Raw genomic sequence first — 19,601 nt, forward strand, 5'->3', positions numbered from 1 at the left:
CAATTTACCAAAACAAAAGCCGGAGATTGCACTATTTTCAGTAAAATACAACTTTAAAGACGCTAACGGTTGACTGCTGGTATTTTTGCGATTATTTGCGATCGTAAGCAAGTTAAATTAGGCGAAGAAACGGAGCCTGGTAAGCAACTATCAACACACAATCGATCACGACGAGGCTTTTTTTGAATTTGTTCCTGACATTTATGTCTTAACATATGCCGTTTATGCCCTAAGGGGCGATACTCACTTCGTAAGTACTGTGTAAAAAGATAGGACAAGAAACGGTCAAGAAACGATTTTCTGTCGAAATTTCTTGAGCGGTACTCAGCTGGAACGGAAAAATCGACGAACTTGATGATCAATGATGATGGTGATGATTGTGTCGATCAAACCAGTTGTCACTTTTTCCTTGTGGGAATAATAGCCTGACCAATTATTCCGCAAGTAAAAGTGACATTTCAGTGACTTGACAGGCTCGCACTGTTCGCGGGTTGTGTACGAGATGTAAACAACATGCCGGCCGCAGCTGCTGTTAAATTTCTATTACGTAGAATTTCTGCCGGAATCTAATCATAACTTCCCGATGGTGAACAAAGGAGCAATCACAGGAACTCTGCCGTGAGCTGTTGCCGGAATCTACCGCTGTATCGGATGTCGGGACTTGTAACAATCAAGGAAAATAAGTGTGGAGAAAAATTGTTTTAGAAAGATGTCTTAATTTGTAAAATCGTGGATTCTCCAGGAATTCCTTCGGTGATTTTTCCAGCGATTCCTTCGGGGATTCCTCCAGGAAATCTTTCGGGGATTCTTCCAGGAATTCATTCAGTGATTTCTCCAGGAATTCCATCGGGATTCTTCCAGGATTTTCTTAAGGAATTACTCTAGCAGATTTTTCGATTCCTCCATTACTTCCATCGGGGATTTCTGCAGGAATTCCTTCGACGAATCCTCCAGGAATTCGGGGATTCCTCCTGGAATTCCATCGGGGATTCTTCCAAGATTTCTTTCGGGAATTCCTCAAGCAGTTTCTTCGATTCATCCAAGATTTCAAGGATTTCTCCAGGAATTTATTTGGGGATCCCTCCAGGTATTCCGTCGGGGATTCTTTCAGGATTTCCTTCGGGAATTTCTCTAGAAATTTCTTCGATTCCTCTTGGAATTCCTTCGGAGATTCCTTCAGGAGTTCCTTCGGGGATTCCTTAAGAAATTCCTTCGGAGATCCAGGAATTCCTCCGGGAATTCCTCCAGGAATTCAATCGGGGATTCCTCCAGGAATTTTTCCAGAGATTCCTCCAGAAATTCCTTCAGGGATTCCTCCAGGATTTTTTTCAGGGATTCCTCCAGGATTTCTTACAGAGATACCTCTTGATTTTTTTTTCAGGGATTCTTTCAGCGTTTCCTTCAGTGATTCCTCGAGGAATTCAAGGATTCCTTCAGGGATTCCTCCGAGAATTCCTTCAGGGATTCCTCCGAGAATTCCTTCAGTGATTCCACCAGGAATCAAGGGATTCCTTCAGTGATTCCTCCAGGAACTCCTTCAAGAATTGTTCCAGGAATTCCTTCAGGGATTGTTCCAGGAATTCCGTCAGGGATTCAATCGGAGATTCCTCCAGAAACTCCATCAGAAATACTTCCAGGATTTTTTTCATGGATTCCTCCAGGAATTCCTCCGGTGATTTATCCAGGGATTTCTTCAGGAATTCCTTCAGGGAGTACTTCGGGAATTGTTCCAGAAATTCCTTAGGGAATTGCTCCAGAAATTCCTCCGGGTATTCATCCAGAAATTCCTTCGGGGATTCCTCCGGGAGTTGCTCCGGGGATTCCTCCAGGGGTTCCTCCAAGAGTTCCTCCTCTAGGAGTTCCTCCGGGGATTCCACCATGAGTTCCTCAGGGGATTCCTCCAGGAATTCCTCCGGGGATTCCTTCAGGAGTTCCACCGAGGATTCCTGCAGGAGTTGTTCCGGGAAATCTTCCAGAAGTTCCTCCGGGGATTCCTTCAGGAGTTCCACCGAGTAAACCTCCAGAAGTTGCTCCGAGAATTCCTCCAGGAATTCCTTCATGGATTTCTCTCATGGTATTTATTCGGAGATTTCTCGGGGAATTCTATCCGGGATTTTTAGCAGGATTTACTTCGGGAATTCCTCTAGAAGTTTCTTCGATTCCTCTAAGAATTCCTTCGGGGATTCCTCCAGGAGCTCCTTCAGGGATTCCTCCAAGAATTCCTTCGGAGATTCTTCCGGAAATTCCTCCAGGGATTCCTCCAGGATATTTTTTCAGAGATTCTTCCAGAAATTTCTACAGCGATTCCTCCAGAAATTCCTTCAGGGATTCCTCAAGGTTTTTTTTCAGGGAATCCTCCAAGATTGCCTTCAAGGACAGGTTTTTTTTCAGGGATTCCTTCAATGATTTCTCGAGGAATTCCTTCAGGGATACCTCCGGGAATTCCTTCAGTAAATCTTTCAAGAATTCCTTTAGTGTTTCCTCCAGGAATTCAGGGATTCCTCCAGAAATTCCTTCAGGGATTCCTCCGGGATTTCTTTCAGGGATTGTTCCAGGAATTCCTTCAGGGATTCCTCCAGAAATTCAATCGCAGATTCCTCCAGGAATTTCTCCAGCAATTCATTCGTGGATTGCTCCAGAAATTTCTCCGGGAATTGCTCCAGAAATTCCTTCGGGGATTGCTCCAGGAATTTCTCTGGGGATTCCTCCAGGAAATGCTCCGGGGATTCCTCCAGGAGTTGATCCGGGGATTCCTCCAGGAGTTGTTTCGGGGATTCCTCCAGAAGTTCCAGCGAGGATTCCTTCAGGAATTCTTCCGGGGATTCCTTAAGGAGTTCCTCCGGGGATTCTTTCAGGAGTTCCTCCGGGGATTAATCCAGGAATTCCTCCGGAGATTACTCGAGGAATTCAGGGATTCCTCCAGGAACTCCTCCACGAATTCCTTCAAGGATTTCTTCGAGATTTTCATCAGTGATTGCACCAGGAATTCAGGGAATCCTCCAGGAATTCCTTCAGAGGTTAATCCGGGAATTCCTTCAGAGATTGTTCCAAGAATTCAGGGATTGCTCCAGGAATTCCTTCACAGATTGCTACAAAAATTCCTTCAGAGATTGCTCCAGGAATTCTTTCACTGATTGCTCCAGGAATTCCTTCAGAGATTTTCCAGGAATTCCTCCAGAAATTCATTAGGGGATACTTCCAGAAATTTCCTCAGGGACACCTGATTCTTCCAGAAATTCCTCCAGGAATTCTTCCAGAAATTCCTCCTGGAATTCTTCCAGAAATTCATCCAGGAATTCTTCCAGAAATTCCTCCTGGAATTCTTCCAGAAATTCATCCAGGAGTTCTTCCAGAAATTCCTCCACGAATTCTTCCAGAAATTCCTCCACGAATTCTTCCAGGAATTCCTCCAGGAACTCTTCCAAGAATTCCTCCAGGAATTCTTTCAGGAATTCCTCCAGGAATTCATTCAGGAATTCCTCCAGGAATTCTTCCAGGAATTCCTCCAGGAATTCTTCCAGGAACTCCTCCAGGAATTCTTCCAGGAATACCTCCAGGAATTCCTCCAGGAATTCTTAGAGGAAATTCTCCAGGAATTCTTCCAGGAATTCCTCCAGGAATTCTTCCAGGAATTCTTCCAGGAATTCCTCCAGGAATTCCTCCAGGAATTCTTCCAGAAATTCGTCCAGGAATTCCTCAAGAAATGCCTCCAGGGATTCCTCTAGGAATTCTTCCAGGAATTCCTCCAGGAATTCTTCCATGAATTCCACCAGTATTTCTTCCAGGAATTCCTGTAGAAATTCCTCCGGGAATTGCTCCACGAATTCTTCCAGGAATTTCTTCAAGAATTCCTCCAGGGATACCTCCAATAATTCGTTAAGGAATTCCTTCAGCAACTCTTCCAGCAATTCCTCCAGGAATTCTTCCAGATATTCCTCCAGGAACTCTTCCAAGAATTCCTCAAGGAGTACTTTCAGTAATTCCTTCAGGAATTTTTCCAGGTCTTCCTCCAGGAAATCTTTTAGGAATTCCTACAAGAATTCTTCCAGGAATTCTTCCAGGAAATTCTCAAGGAATTCTTCCGGGAATTCCTCCAGGAATTCTTCCAGGAATTCCTCCAGGAATTCCTCCAGAAATTCCTCCAGAAATTCCTCCAGGAATTCCTCCAGAAATTCCTCCAGGAATTCCTCCAGAAATTCCTCCAGGAATTCCTTCAGAAATTCCTCCAGGAATTCCTCCAGAAATTCCTCCAGGAATTCCTCTAAGAATTCTTCCAGGAATTCCTCCAGAAATTCTTCCAGGAATTCTTCCATGAAATCCACTAGTAATTTTTCCAGGAATTCCTCTAGAAATTCCTCCCTTCATGAATTGCTCCTCGAGTTCTTCCAGGAATTCCTCTAGAAATTCCTCCCTTCATGAATTGCTCCTCGAGTTCTTCCAGGAATTCCTCCAGGAATTCTTTCAGAAATCTCTCCAGGAATTCCTCCAGGAATTCTTCAAGGAATTCCTGCAGGAGTTCTTCCAGGAATTCCTCCAGGGATACCTCCAGGAATTCCTCCAGGAATTCCTCCAGAAATTCCTCCAGGAATTCCACTAGGAATTCTTCCAGGAATTCCTCCAAGAATTCCTCCAGGAATTCTTCCAAGAATTCCTACAGGAGTTCTTCCAAGAATTCATCCAGGAATTCTTCCAGAAATTTCTCCAGGAATTCCTCCAGGAGTTCCTCCAGGAATTCTTTCATGATATCTTCCAGGTATTCCTCCAGAAATTCCTCCAGGAATTCCTCCAGAAATTCCTCCAGGAATTCCTCCAGAAATTCCTCCAGGAATTCCTCCAGAAATTCCTCCAGGAATTCCTCCAGAAATTAATCCAGGAATTCCCCCAGAAATTCCTTCGGGGATTCTTCCAGGAATTCCTTCGGGGATTCCTCCAGGAATTCCTCCGGGGATTCCTCCAGGAATTTCTCCGGGGATTCCTCCAGGAATTCCTCCAGGAGTTTTTCCAGGAATTCCACCAGGAATTCTTCCAGGAATTCCTCCAGGAATTCTTCCAGGAATTCCTCCAGGAATTCTTTCAGGAATTCTTCCGGGAATTCCTCCAGGAATTCCTTCGGGGATTCCTCCAGGAATTCCTTCGGAGATTCATCCAAGAATCCTTCCAGGAGTTTTTCCAGGAATTCCACCAGGAGTTTTTCCAGGAATTCCACCAGGAATTCTTAAAGGAATTCCTCCAGGAATTCCTTCGGGGATTTCTCCAGGAATTCCTCCGGGGATTCCTCCAGGAATTCCTCCAGGAGTTTTTCCAGGAATTCCACCAGGAATCCTTCCAGGAATTCCTCCAGGAATTCTTCCAGGAATTCTTCCAGGAATTCTTCCAGGAGTTCCTCCAGGAATTCTTCCAGGAATTCCACCAGGAATTCTTTCAGGAATTCCTCCAGGAATTCTTCCAGGGATTCCTCCAGGAATTCCTCCAGGAATTCTTCCAGGAGTTCCTCCAGGAATTCTTCCAGGAGTTCTTCCAGGAATTCCTCCAGGAATTCTTCCAGGAATTCCTCCAGGAATTCTTCCAGGAATTCCTCCAGGAATTCTTCCAGGAATTCCTCCAGGAATTCCTCCGGGGATTCCTCCAGGAATTCCTTCGGAGATTCATCCAGGAATTCCTTCGGGGGTTCCTTCAGGAATTCCTTCGGGGATTCCTCCGGGAATTCTTCCAGGAATTCCTCCAGGAATTATTCCAGGAATTCTTCCAGGAATTCCTCCAGAAATTCTTCCAGGAATTCCTCCAGGAATTCTTCCAGGAATTCCTCCAGGAATTCCTTCGGGGATTCCTCCAGGAATTCCTTCGGAGATTCATCCGGGGTTCCTTCAGGAATTCCTTCGGGGATTCCTCCGGGAATTCGTTCAGGAATTCATCCAGGAATTCTTCCAGCAATTCCTGCAGGAATTCATCCAGCAATTCCCTCAGGAATTCCTCAAGGAATTCTTCCAGGAATTCTTCCAGGAGTTGCTCCAGGAATTTTTCCAGGAGTTGCTCCAGGAATTCTTCCAGGAGTTCCTCCAGGAATTCTTCCAGGAGTTCCTCCAGGAATTCTTCCAGGAATTCCTCAAGGAATTCTTCCAGGAATTACTCCAGGATTTCTTTCAGGAATTCCTCCAGGAATTCTTTCAGGAATTCCTCCGGGGATTCCTCCAGGAATTCCATCGGAGATTCCTCCGGGGTTTCTTCCAGAGATTTATCTATGGAAACCTTCTAGGATTCCTCCAGGACTTCTTCCGGGGATTCCTTCAGAAATTGCTCCGCGGATGCCTTCAGAAATTCTTCCAGGATCCCTTCGGAGATTCCTCCGAAAATTGCATCGGAGATTCTTCCGGGAATTTCATCGGAGATTCCTCCGGGGTTTCCTCCAGGAATTCCTCCGGGGATTCCTCCAGGAATTCCTTCGAGTATTCCCCAGGAATTCCTTTAGGGATTTCTCAACGAATTTCTCATAATCCAATTCCTTCGGAGATTCCTACAGGAATTCCTTCGGGTATTCCTCCAGGAATTCCTTTCGGGATTTCTCAACGAATTTCTTTGGAGACGCCTCAAATAATTCTTCCGTTGTTCAGGGAATTCCATCGGAAGTATCTCAAGTGATTTCTTCTGGGAATCCTCCAGAAATTCCTTCTGCGAATCCTCCAGGAATTCCTGCGGGGATTGTTCCAGAAATTCCTTCTGGGATTCTTCCAGAAATCTCTTCCAGGATGTTTTCAGGAATTCCTTTTGAGATTTCTCCAGAAATCGCTTCTGGGATATCTCAAGAAATTGCTTCTGGAGTTTTTAAAGAAATTTATTTCTGGATTTCTTTAGGTACTCCTTTCGGCATTTCTTCAGAATTTTTTTCAAGGATTTCCATCGGAGAATTTTACAAATACTTTGGAATGCCAGGATGACATGCTGGAAAAATCCCACGTAGAAATCATGAAGGAATATCAGGCAGAAGTCTTGGTAGAATTCAGGCCCGGATTAAGGATTGTGGGGGTCCGGGGCCTGAGCGGATGTTGAGGCCCCCATGTGGGGCCCGCCCCCCCCCCTGGGATCTAGCCCTGAGGAATCCCAAGAGAAATACCAGGATAAATTTCTGAAGGAATTTATAGATGATTCCCTTGAGGAATTTCTGGGGAATTCCATGGAGAACTTCCCGAGAGAATCCCATTAGGGGTTCTTTAAGGAATCTCTGGAGGAATAATCCTGGAAAAATCCTTGGAGGTATTCCCTTAAGAATCCCCGGAGAAATTCCTAAGGAATCCCTGGAGGAATTGGGGGAGGAATCCCTGGAGGAATTGGGGGAGGAATCCCTGGAGGAATTCCGGGAGGAATCCCTTGAGGACTTCCTGAAAGAATCCCATGAAGGATTTCTTATGGAATACCTGGAGGAATCTCTTGAAGATTCCCTAGAGGAATTCCTTGACGAACCCTGGAAGAATTAAGGGAGGATTCCCTGGAAGACTTCCTCGAGGACTTCCATGAGGGATTTCTTCAGGAACTCCTGGAGAAATCGCTAGAGGAATTCCTGAAGAAATCCCTAGAGGAATTCCTGGAGAAATCCCAAAGAAATTCCTGGAGAAATCTCTAGAGGAATTCTTGGAAAAATCCGTAGAGGAATTCCTGGAGAAATCTCTAGAAGAATTCCTGGAGAAATCCCTAGAGGAATTCCTGGAGAAATCCCTAGAAGATTTCCTACAGAAATCTCTAAAGGAAATCCTGGAAAAATCCCTGGTGAAATTCCTGGAGGAATTCTTGGAAGAATCTCTGGAGGAATTCCGGGAGGAATTCTGGGGGAAATCCCTGGAGAAACTCCTGGAGGAATCTCTGGAGGAATTCCTGGAGAAATTCCCAAAAGAATTCCTGGTGAAATTCCCGAATGAATTCATGGAGAAATTACTTAATGAATTCCTGGAGGAATCCCCGAAGAAATTCTTGGGAGAAACCTTGGGGCAAGACACTGTGCTGGAGAGTGCATTTTCTTTCACAGAGTTGCTCAGAATTTCTCTGGATTGCTCCCGTTTTTGCTTTGGTGTTGCCTGATTTATCGAAAAAACAAAACAATATTGCCCGATATCTGGATTTTCTTGCAGTTTTAGGGGTGTTTTTCGACAAATTTCGTCGATCATTGGTGAAAAGAGTTACTCAGAATTTCTCAGAGTTACTCTCGTTTGCACAGTGTCTTGCCCCTAGGGAGAAACCCTGCAGGAATTCATGGAGGGATCCCTGGAGGAATTCTCGAAGGAATTCCTGGAGAAATTACCGGAAGAAATCGTGGTGAAATTCCTGAAGGAATTCATGGAGAAACTACCTAAGGAATCTTGGAGGAATCCCTGGAGGAATTCCTGGAAGAATCCCTGGAGGAATTCCTGGAAGAATCCCTGGAGGAATTCCTGGAGGAATTCCTGGAAGAATTCCTGGAGGAATTCCTGGAAGAATTCCTGGAGGAATTCCTGGAAGAATTCCTGGAGGAATTCCTGGAGGAATCCCTGGAGAAATTCCTGGAAGAATCCCTGGAGAAATTCCTGGAAGAATTCCTGGAGGAATTCCTAAAAGAATTCCTGGAGGAATTCCTGGAAGAATTCCCGGAGGAATTCCTGGAGGAATCCCTGGAGAAATTCCTGGAAGAATCCCTGGAGAAATTCCTGGAAGAATTCCTGGAGGAATTCCTGGAAGAATTCCTGGAGGAATTCCTGGAAGAATTCCTGGAGGAATTCCTGGAAGAATTCCTGGAGGAATTCCTGGAAGAATTCCTGGAGGAATTCCTGGAAGAATTCCTGAAGGAATTCCTGGAAGAATTCCTGGAGGAATTCCTGGAAGAATTCCTGGAGGAATTCCTGGAAGAATTCCTGGAGGAATTCCTGGAAGAATTCCCGGAGGTATTCCTGGAAGAATTCCCGGAGGTATTCCTGGAAGAATTCCCGGAGGTATTCCTGGAAGAATTCCCGGAGGTATTCCTGGAAGAATTCCCGGAGGTATTCCTGGAAGAATTCCCGGAGGTATTCCTGGAAGAATTCCTGGAGGTATTCCTGAAAGAATTCCTGGAGGTATTCCTGGAAGAATTCCTTGAGGAATTCCTGGAAGAATTCTTGGAGGAATTCCTGAAGGAATTCCTGAAAGAATTCCTGGAGGAGTTCCTGGAAGAATTCCTGAAAGAATTCCTGGAATAATTCCTTGAGAAATTCCTGGAAGAATTCCTGGAAGAATTCCTGGAGGAATTCCCGGAGGAATCCCCGGAGAAATTCCTGGAGGAATCCCCGGAGGAACTCCTGGAGGAATCCCCGGAGGAACTCCTGGAGGAATCCCCGGAGGAATTCCTGGAGGAATCCCCGGAGGAATTCCTGGAGGAATTCCTGGAGGAATTCCTGGAGGAATTCCTGGAGGAATTCCTGGAGGAATTCCTGGAGGAATTCCTGGAGGAATTCCTGGAGGAATTCCTGGAGGAATTCCTGGAGGAATCCCCGGAGGAATTCCTGGAGGAATCCCCGGAGGAATTCCTGGAGGAATCCCCGGAGGAATTCCTGGAGGAATCCCCGGAGGAATTCCTGGAGGAATCCCCGGAGGAATTCCTGGAGGGATCCCCGGAGGAATTCCTGGAGGAATCCCCGGAGGAATTCCTGGAGGAATCCCCGTAGGAATTCCTGGAGGAATCCCCGGAGCAATTCCTGGAGGAATCCCCGGAGGAATTCCTAGAGAAATTGCTGGAGGAATCCCCGGAGGAATTCCTGGAGGAATCTCCGGAGGAATTTCTGGAGGAATCTCCGGAGGAATTTCTGGAGAAATCCCTGGAGGAATCCCCGGAGGAATTCCTAGAGGTATCTCCGCAGGAATTCCTGGAGGAATCTCCGCAGAAATTCCTGGAGGAATCCCCGGAGGAACTCCTGGTGGAATCCCCGGAGGAATCTCCGATGGAATTCCCGGAAGAATCTTCGATGCAATTTTCGGAGGAATCTCTGAAGGGATCCCTGGAAGAATTTCTGAAGGCATCCCCGGAGCAATTTCTGAAGGAATCCCTGGAGCAATTTCTGAAGGAATCCCCGGAAAAAGTCCTGGAGGAATCCTAGAAGGCTTCCATGGATGAATCTCTGGAAGAAACCCCGGAGGAATCTCCGATGGAATTTCTGAATGAATCTCCGAAGGAATTCACGGATGAATCTCCGAAGGAATTCACAGATGAATCTCCGAAGGAATTCCTGGAGGAATCTCCGAAGGAATCCTTGGAGAAATTCCTGAAGGAATCCCCGGAAGAATCCCAGGAGGAATCTTAGAAGGATTTCATGGATGAATCCCCGGGGAATTCCTGGAGGAATCACCGATGAAATTCCTGGAGGAATTTCTGAAGGAGTCTTTAGATAAATTTCTGAAAGAATCCTCGGAGGAATTCCCGGAAGAACCCCTGGAGGAGGTTTAGAAGGATTTTAAGGATGAATCCCCGGAGGAATTCCTGGAGTTATATCTGCACAAATTGCTGGAGGAATCACCGAAGGAATTTCTGGGAAGAATCCTCTACGGAATTCCTGGAGGAATCCCTGGAGGAGGCTCCGGTGGATTTTCCGAATACCCGAAGCAATTCCTTTTCGAATTCGAAATCACATTTTTTCAGCAGCGCGATATTTTCTAAAACAAATCGTGTCTGGTTGCAGCAAACAGCCAGTTGGCCCGCTCAGAATATCACCGGTCAAATAGAGCTGGAGCGCTTCGAATTGCTGGTCAATCTTCCAGTTTGCTGTGGTCCAGATCAGTAGATTCATGCCTGCTCCTGGGAGGGGAGTTCGCTTGTTCTTGCCGATTGTCCCGGTTCCATTCCAAGTCAGTCAGATTGGTAAACAAAGAGTTTCGTCGATTTTTTTTTCTCTCTCTCAAGATCGACTGTCAAAATTACTTTGGTAAAAATGCACTTTTTTCCTTGACCTCATTTCTTGCGATCTGAGTACTAAGCTTTAACCTGGGTTGGAACTGGATTGGCGGAAAATGTGTAAACAAACAACGTCAAGCAAACTTTAGTACAAGCGAAACCGAAATCGGGTTGGGGTTCAAACTGTGATCTCATCCAGTTCCAACCCACACGCTAAGAAAATGTAACTCTAAATTGAGTTCTTTTCACACATCTCCGAGCTAAACTGGGACAACACAAAAAATGAGCAAATGTCGGTTTACTCATTTTAGAGTAACTGTTGTTTTCGAAAAAAGTCATGAGTAAAATTTACACAGCGAAGCGTTTTCATGAAGCGTTACGATGATGAGTGATTTTTACACACCACAAACGCTTCGCTTGTTTAGAATTGGATGAGCAAAATTTACTCATCGGTTAGTAAAATGGAATGGTTTAGAAATTTCTTGCGCAAACGAAATGTTCTTAACGCGCGTTGAAAATCTGAATTTTGACACGCGATTGTCGATTTTTCTTCGCACGTCGAACTTAACGCTGCAATTCCAGCACATTCTGCTTGACGTACGACGTAAAATACGACTCTTACGTGACAAAATTCAGATTTTCAACCGCGCTGGTAGTAAAATCTGGAATTTATTCATTTATGTTTTTATTCGTTTTGATGCATTACTTTGTATTTTTGTATTAACCGTATGTCACGCCAGTAAATTGAACAGCTACAGCAGTTCCAGGAAGATTTACTGAATTCCGGACATCCATCAGACGTGTTCCCATGACAGAAGCAACTTGTGCAAACACCGCATCCGCTCTTTCTTTCTAAAAGAAAAAAAAATATTGGAATGACAATACCGAAAGAAATACTTTTTAATTCGCGAAAACCTTTACCTACCTTTACGTTACCTTCCAAAATTGCCAAGGAATTGTTCCATCCTATCCGGAGGAGCGCGGATTTCATGAGGAAAAATTCACCGGAACAGCATCCACAACGCGAGATAAAAACAAAAACATAAATTTTCAAAGTTTGTTTCGAAATTTGACATTTCATTCGTTTCGAAACGTTTTGTAAACAAACGCTAAAAGCTGATTTACACAAAATGTGAGTTTGCCAACAGTTACTCACATTATGAGCAAAATTTTTACTCACCGAAGCGTTCTTGTGCACGAAACGGTTCGATGCGTGAATTTAACACAGCCGGTATGTAACATTTTCTTAGCGTGCAGGTTGGAACTGGATCAAAAAGAAAAACGGCAATAGACTGCGATTTACTTTTAGCGATTTTTCGCGCATAGAAGCTACGCTAAGAAAATGTTACATACCGGCAGGGACGCCAGGTCAATTTTTGAAAAATCTGGATGGTTTAGCAAGTTTTGTCTGAAAAAGTCTGGATCGTGTGAAAAACCCTACAAATTCCGGGCAAAACCTTACAAATTCCGATAAAAATCTTACAAATCCCGAAAACAAATGTCTGGATCTTCCAGATTTTTGCAAAATGAGACCTCAAAAATCTGGATAAATCCAGATAAATCTGGAAGGTTGGCAACGCTGCATACCGGCTGTGTTAAATTCACGCATCGAACCGTTTCGTGCACAAGAACGCTTCGGTGAGTAAAAATTTTGCTCATAATGTGAGTAACTGTTGGCAAACTCACATTTTGTGTAAATCAGCTTTTAGCGTTTGTTTACAAAACGTTTCGAAACGAATGAAATGTCAAATTTCGAAACAAACTTTGAAAGTTTATGTTTTTGTTTTTATCTCGCGTTGTGGATGCTGTTCCGGTGAATTTTTCCTCATGAAATCCGCGCTCCTCCGGATGGAACAATTCCTTGGCAATTTTGGAAGGTAACGTAAAGGTAGGTAAAGGTTTTCGCGAATTAAAAAGTATTTCTTTCGGTATTGTCATTCCAATTTTTTTTTTTTCTTTTAGAAAGAAAGAGCGGATGCGGTGTTTGCACAAGTTGCTTCTGTCATGGGAACACGTCTGATGGATGTCCGGAATTCAGTAAATCTTCCTGGAACTGCTGTAGCTGTTCAATTTACTGGCGTGACATACGGTTAATACAAAAATACAAAGTAATGCATCAAAACGAATAAAAACATAAATGAATAAATTCCAGATTTTACTTCCAGCGCGGTTGAAAATCTGAATTTTGTCACGTAAGAGTCGTATTTTACGTCGTACGTCAAGCAGAATGTGCTGGAATTGCAGCGTTAAGTTCGACGTGCGAAGAAAAATCGACAATCGCGTGTCAAAATTCAGATTTTTAACGCGCGTTAAGAACATTTCGTTTGCGCAAGAAATTTCTAAACCATTCCATTTTACTAACCGATGAGTAAATTTTGCTCATCCAATTCTAAACAAGCGAAGCGTTTGTGGTGTGTAAAAATCACTCATCATCGTAACGCTTCATGAAAACGCTTCGCTGTGTAAATTTTACTCATGACTTTTTTCGAAAACAACAGTTACTCTAAAATGAGTAAACCGACATTTGCTCATTTTTTGTGTTGTCCCAGTTTAGCTCGGAGATGTGTGAAAAGAACTCAATTTAGAGTAACATTTTCTTAGCGTGTACACGCTAAGAAAATGTTACATACCGCACGCTAAGAAAATGTTACTCTAAATTGAGTTCTTTTCACACATCTCCGAGCTAAACTGGGACAACACAAAAAATGAGCAAATGTCGGTTTACTCATTTTAGAGTAACTGTTGTTCTTGAAAATGTCATGAGTGAAATTTACACAGCGAAGCGTTTTCATGAAGCGTTTTGATGATGAGTGATTTTTACACACCACAAACGCTTCGCTTGTTTAGAATTGGATGAGCAAAATTTACTCATCGGTTAGTAAAATGGAATGGTTTAGAAATTTCTTGCGCAAACGAAATTTTCTTAGCGCGCGTTGAAAATCTGAATTTTAGCACGCGATTGTCGATTTTTCTTCGCACGTCGAACCTAACGCTGCAATTCCAGCTCATTCCGCTTGACGTACGACGTAAAATACGACTCTTACGTGCCAAAATTCAGATTTTCAACCGCGCTGGAAGTAAAATCTGGAATTTACTCATTTAAATTGTTTTTATTCGTTTTGATGCATTACTTTGTATTTTTGTATGAACCGTACACGCTAAGAAAATGTTACATACCGGCTGTGTTAAATTCACGCATCGAACCGTTTCGTGCACAAGAACGCTTCGGTGAGTAAAAATTTTGCTCATAATGTGAGTAACTGTTCGCAAACTCACATTTTGTGTAAATTAGCTTTTAGCGTTTGTTTAAAAAACGGTTCGAAACGAATGAAATGTCAAATTTCGAAACAAACTTTGAAAGTCTTTGTTTTTATCTCGCGTTGTGGATGCTGTTCCGGTGAATTTTTCGTCACGAAATCCGCGCTCCTCCGGATAGGATGGAACAGTTGAGAAAGCGGCTGGATGCCGGTTCCTTGGCAAATTTGGAAGGTAACGTAAAGGTAGGTAAAGGTTTTCGCGGATGAAAAAGTATTTCTTTCGGTATTGTCATTCCAATATTGTATTTTCTTTTAGAAAGATTGACTACGAAATAGATGGCACTGAGTCCGGAATTCAGTAAATCTTCCTGGTAGCTGTTCAATTTACTGGCGTGACATACGGTTAAAACAAAAATATGGCATACGGTTCATACAAAAATGCAAAGTAATGCATCAAAACGAATAAAAACATATTATAAATGAGTAAATTCCAGATTTTACCTCCAGCGCGGTTGAAAATCTGAATTTTGGCACGTAAGAGTCGTATTTTACGTCGTACGTCAAGCGGAATGAGCTGGAATTGCAGCGTTAAGTTCGACGTGCGAAGAAAAATAGACAATCGCGTGCTAAAATTCAGATTTTCAACGCGCGCTAAGAAAATTTCGATTGCGCAAGAAATTTCTAAACCATTCCATTTTACTAACCGATGAGTAAATTTTGCTCATCCAATTCTAAACAAGCGAAGCGTTTGTGGTGTGTAAAAATCACTCATCATCAAAACGCTTCATGAAAACGCTTCGCTGTGTAAATTTCACTCATGACATTTTCAAGAACAACAGTTACTCTAAAATGAGTAAACCGACATTTGCTCATTTTTTGTGTTGTCCCAGTTTAGCTCGGAGATGTGTGAAAAGAACTCAATTTAGAGTAACATTTTCTTAGCGTGTATGCCATATTTTTGTATTAAGGACAAGGTATTTGGAGTACATTGCTCAAAATTTCTAGAGCACCGTTTCTTAGAACCGTTGAACGGATTTGGATTAAAATGCATCACGCTGTTGACAACCACTGAACAATGGACTACCCGCTTTGCGCGCAGCCACAGTTGATCAGCAGGAGTAAATCAATTTAATTTTGTATGGCGAAATGCATCTAAACTTGAATTACTTGAAATACAAAGCTTTTCCCGAAAAAATATTTGGTAGGCTTAATAGTGGTCACCATTGTGCACAACCACTACCAAATATTTTTTCGAATAATGTGTTCCACTTTGAAGAATTTGCCTTTAGATGGTATTCGCCATACAATATTTTTGCGATTTACTTTTAGCGATTTTTCGCGCATAGAAGCTAGCGCCACATTGGTCGATGCGGAGAGTAGGAAAACAGCCGATGTAGTTAATTCATTAGCGTGATGCATTTTCATACAAATCCGTTCAACGGTTCTAAAAAACGGTGCTCTAGAAATTTTGAGCTGTGTACTCCAAATGCCTTGTCCTTAACCATATGTCACGCCAGTAAATTGAACAGCTGCAGCAGTTCCAGGAAGATTTACTGAATTCCGGACATCCATCAGACGTGTTCCCATGACAGAATCCTCTACTTTGCCTCTGACAAGAATTGTTCCAAATATCACTTTCCGTCTGCAGAAGCAACTTGTGCAAACACCGCATCCGCTCAGCAGTGCAGTTTCCGGCCAACGTCGGAGAAATTTGAGTCACTACGCTAGAGCCAGGTTTTTTTCTCAGTGCCGTCTCTTTCGTAAGCCAATCTTTCTAAAAGAAAAAAAAATATTGGAATGACAATACCGAAAGAAATACTTTTTAATTCGCGAAAACCTTTACCTACCTTTACGTTACCTTCCAAAATTGCCAAGGAATTGTTCCATCCTATCCGGAGGAGCGCGGATTTCATGAGGAAAAATTCACCGGAACAGCATCAACAACGCGAGATAAAAACAAAAACATAAACTTTCAAAGTTTGTTTCGAAATTTGACATTTCATTCGTTTCGAAACGGTTTCTAAACAAACGCTAAAAGCTGATTTACACAAAATGTGAGTTTGCGAACAGTTACTCACATTATGAGCAAAATTTTTACTCACCGAAGCGTTCTTGTGCACGAAACGGTTCGATGTGTGAATTTAACACAGCCGGTATGTAACATTTTCTTAGCGTGCGGCTGTGTTAAATTCACGCATCGAACCGTTTCGTGCACAAGAACGCTTCGGTGAGTAAAAATTTTGCTCATAATGTGAGTAACTGTTGGCAAACTCACATTTTGTGTAAATCAGCTTTTAGCGTTTGTTTACAAAACGTTTCGAAACGAATGAAATGTCAAATTTCGAAACAAACTTTGAAAGTTTACACGGTCAGGAAATTCACTCATTTTCGAGCTAAAGTGGGACAACTCAAAATTGAGTAAATTTTTTTGCCAGCGATAGCGCTTGCCCAAGTGCGAAAATCTCATCATTTTAAGGCGTATAATATTCTTGATGATGCGAAGAATATTATACGGCTTAAACCAGTTGGATTTTTGCACTTGGGCCAGCGCTATCGCTGGAAATGCAATTTACTCATTTTTTGAGCTGTTCCAGTTTAGCTCAGTTTTGTGTGAATCTTACTCATTTTAGAGTAACTTTTTCTTAGCGTGTATGTTTTTGTTTTTATCTCGCGTTGCACGCTAAGAAAATGTTACTCTAAATTGAGTTCTTTTCACACATCTCCGAGCTAAACTGGGACAACACAAAAAATGAGCAAATGTCGGTTTACTCATTTTAGAGTAACTGTTGTTCTTGAAAATGTCATGAGTGAAATTTACACAGCGAAGCGTTTTCATGAAGCGTTTTGATGATGAGTGATTTTTACACACGACAAACGCTTCGCTTGTTTAGAATTGGATGAGCAAAATTTACTCATCGGTTAGTAAAATGGAATGGTTTAGAAATTTCTTGCGCAATCGAAATTTTCTTAGCGCGCGTTGAAAATCTGAATTTTAGCACGCGATTGTCGATTTTTCTTCGCACGTCGAACCTAACGCTGCAATTCCAGCTCATTCCGCTTGACGTACGACGTAAAATACGACTCTTACGTGCCAAAATTCAGATTTTCAACCGCGCTGGAAGTAAAATCTGGAATTCACTCATTTATAATATGTTTTTATTCGTTTTGATGCATTACTTTGCATTTTTGTATGAACCGTATGCCATATTTTTGTTTTAACCGTATGTCACGCCAGTAAATTGAACAGCTACAGCAGTTCCAGGAAGATTTACTGAATTCCGGACTCAGTGCCATCTATTTCGTAACCCAATCTTTCTAAAAGAAAATACAATATTGGAATGACAATACCGAAAGAAATACTTTTTCATCCGCGAAAACCTTTACCTACCTTTACGTTACCTTCCAAAATTGCCAAGGAACCGGCATCCAGCCGCTTTCTCAACTGTTCCATCCTATCCGGAGGAGCGCGGATTTCGTGACGAAAAATTCACCGGAACAGCATCCACAACGCGAGATAAAAACAAAGACTTTCAAAGTTTGTTTCGAAATTTGACATTTCATTCGTTTCGAACCGTTTTTTAAACAAACGCTAAAAGCTAATTTACACAAAATGTGAGTTTGCGAACAGTTACTCACATTATGAGCAAAATTTTTACTCACCGAAGCGTTCTTGTGCACGAAACGGTTCGATGCGTGAATTTAACACAGCCGGTATGTAACATTTTCTTACACGCTAAGAAAATGTTACTCTAAATTGAGTTCTTTTCACACATCTCCGAGCTAAACTGGGACAACACAAAAAATGAGCAAATGTCGGTTTACTCATTTTAGAGTAACTGTTGTTCTTGAAAATGTCATGAGTGAAATTTACACAGCGAAGCGTTTTCATGAAGCGTTTTGATGATGAGTGATTTTTACACACCACAAACGCTTCGCTTGTTTAGAATTGGATGAGCAAAATTTACTCATCGGTTAGTAAAATGGAATGGTTTAGAAATTTCTTGCGCAATCGAAATTTTCTTAGCGCGCGTTGAAAATCTGAATTTTAGCACGCGATTGTCGATTTTTCTTCGCACGTCGAACCTAACGCTGCAATTCCAGCTCATTCCGCTTGACGTACGACGTAAAATACGACTCTTACGTGCCAAAATTCAGATTTTCAACCGCGCTGGAAGTAAAATCTGGAATTTACTCATTTATAATATGTTTTTATTCGTTTTGATGCATTACTTTGTATTTTTGTATGAACCGTATGCCATATTTTTGTTTTAACCGTATGTCACGCCAGTAAATTGAACAGCTACAGCAGTTCCAGGAAGATTTACTGAATTCCGGACTCAGTGCCATCTATTTCGTAAGCCAATCTTTCTAAAAGAAAATACAATATTGGAATGACAATACCGAAAGAAATACTTTTTCATCCGCGAAAACCTTTACCTACCTTTACGTTACCTTCCAAAATTTCCAAGGAACCGGCATCCAGCCGCTTTCTCAACTGTTCCATCCTATCCGGAGGAGCGCGGATTTCGTGACGAAAAATTCACCGGAACAGCATCCACAACGCGAGATAAAAACAAAGACTTTCAAAGTTTGTTCCGAAATTTGACATTTCATTCGTTTCGAACCGTTTTTTAAACAAACGCTAAAAGCTAATTTACACAAAATGTGAGTTTGCGAACAGTTACTCACATTATGAGCAAAATTTTTACTCACCGAAGCGTTCTTGTGCACGAAACGGTTCGATGCGTGAATTTAACACAGCCGGTATGTAACATTTTCTTAGCGTGTAGCGTGTGTGTAAATTAGCTTTTAGCGTTTGTTTAGAAAACGGTTCGAAACGAATGAAATGTCAAATTTCGAAACTAACTTTGAAAGCCTTTGTTTTTATCTCGCGTTGTGGATGCTGTTCCGGACTCCGGTGAATTTTTCGTCACGGAATCCGCGCTCCTCCGGATAGGATGGAACGCTGGCTGGACGCCGCTTCCTTGGCAATTTTGGAAGGTAACGTAAAGGTAGGTAAAGGTTTTCGCGGATGAAAATGTATTTGTTTTGGTATTGTCATTCCAATATTGTCTTTTCTTTTAGAAAGATTGGCTTACGAAATAGATGGCACTGAGAAAAAACCTGGAATTCCTCCGGGGATTCCTCCAGGAATTCCTCCGGGGATTCCTCCAGGAATTCCTCCGGGGATTCCTCCAGGAATTTCTCCGGGGATTCCTCCAGGAATTCCTCCGGGGATTCCTCCAGGAATTCCTCCGGGGATTCCTCCAGGAATTCCTCCGGGGATTCCTCCAGGAATTCCTCCGGGGATTCCTCCAGGAATTCCTCCGGGGATTCCTCCAGGAATTCCTCCGGGGATTCCTCCAGGAATTCCTCCGGGGATTCCTCCAGGAATTCCTCCGGGGATTCCTCCAGGAATTCCTCCGGGGATTCCTCCAGGAATTCCTCCGGGGATTCCTCCAGGA

At 42.8% G+C, this 19,601-nt stretch overlaps 4 long non-coding RNA genes across 4 annotated transcripts; 1 reads left to right on the top strand and 3 right to left on the bottom strand.

Annotated features, from left to right (window-relative positions):
• Window positions 1–11,547: 11,547 nt before the first annotated feature.
• Window positions 11,548–12,053, bottom strand: LOC109414479 (uncharacterized). The gene is made up of 2 exons (XR_002131125.3): window positions 11,805–12,053; window positions 11,548–11,731 (listed from the first exon to the last, which is right to left on the bottom strand). It is a non-coding gene; the product is annotated as an uncharacterized LOC109414479 (long non-coding RNA).
• Window positions 12,054–12,460: 407 nt separating this feature from the next.
• Window positions 12,461–13,025, top strand: LOC109415005 (uncharacterized). Its single transcript, XR_002131253.3, has 2 exons — window positions 12,461–12,767; window positions 12,842–13,025. It is a non-coding gene; the product is annotated as an uncharacterized LOC109415005 (long non-coding RNA).
• Window positions 13,026–15,639: 2,614 nt separating this feature from the next.
• LOC109415002 (uncharacterized) lies at window positions 15,640–16,316 on the bottom strand. Its single transcript, XR_003897345.2, has 2 exons — window positions 15,984–16,316; window positions 15,640–15,910 (listed from the first exon to the last, which is right to left on the bottom strand). It is a non-coding gene; the product is annotated as an uncharacterized LOC109415002 (long non-coding RNA).
• A 954-nt stretch (window positions 16,317–17,270) lies between these two features.
• On the bottom strand, window positions 17,271–18,745 carry LOC115266624 (uncharacterized). The gene is made up of 2 exons (XR_003897346.2): window positions 17,525–18,745; window positions 17,271–17,451 (listed from the first exon to the last, which is right to left on the bottom strand). It is a non-coding gene; the product is annotated as an uncharacterized LOC115266624 (long non-coding RNA).
• Window positions 18,746–19,601: the final 856 nt, after the last annotated feature.

Source organism: Aedes albopictus, chromosome 2 (genome assembly GCF_035046485.1).
Source record: "Aedes albopictus strain Foshan chromosome 2, AalbF5, whole genome shotgun sequence".
Taxonomy (NCBI): domain Eukaryota; kingdom Metazoa; phylum Arthropoda; class Insecta; order Diptera; family Culicidae; genus Aedes; species Aedes albopictus.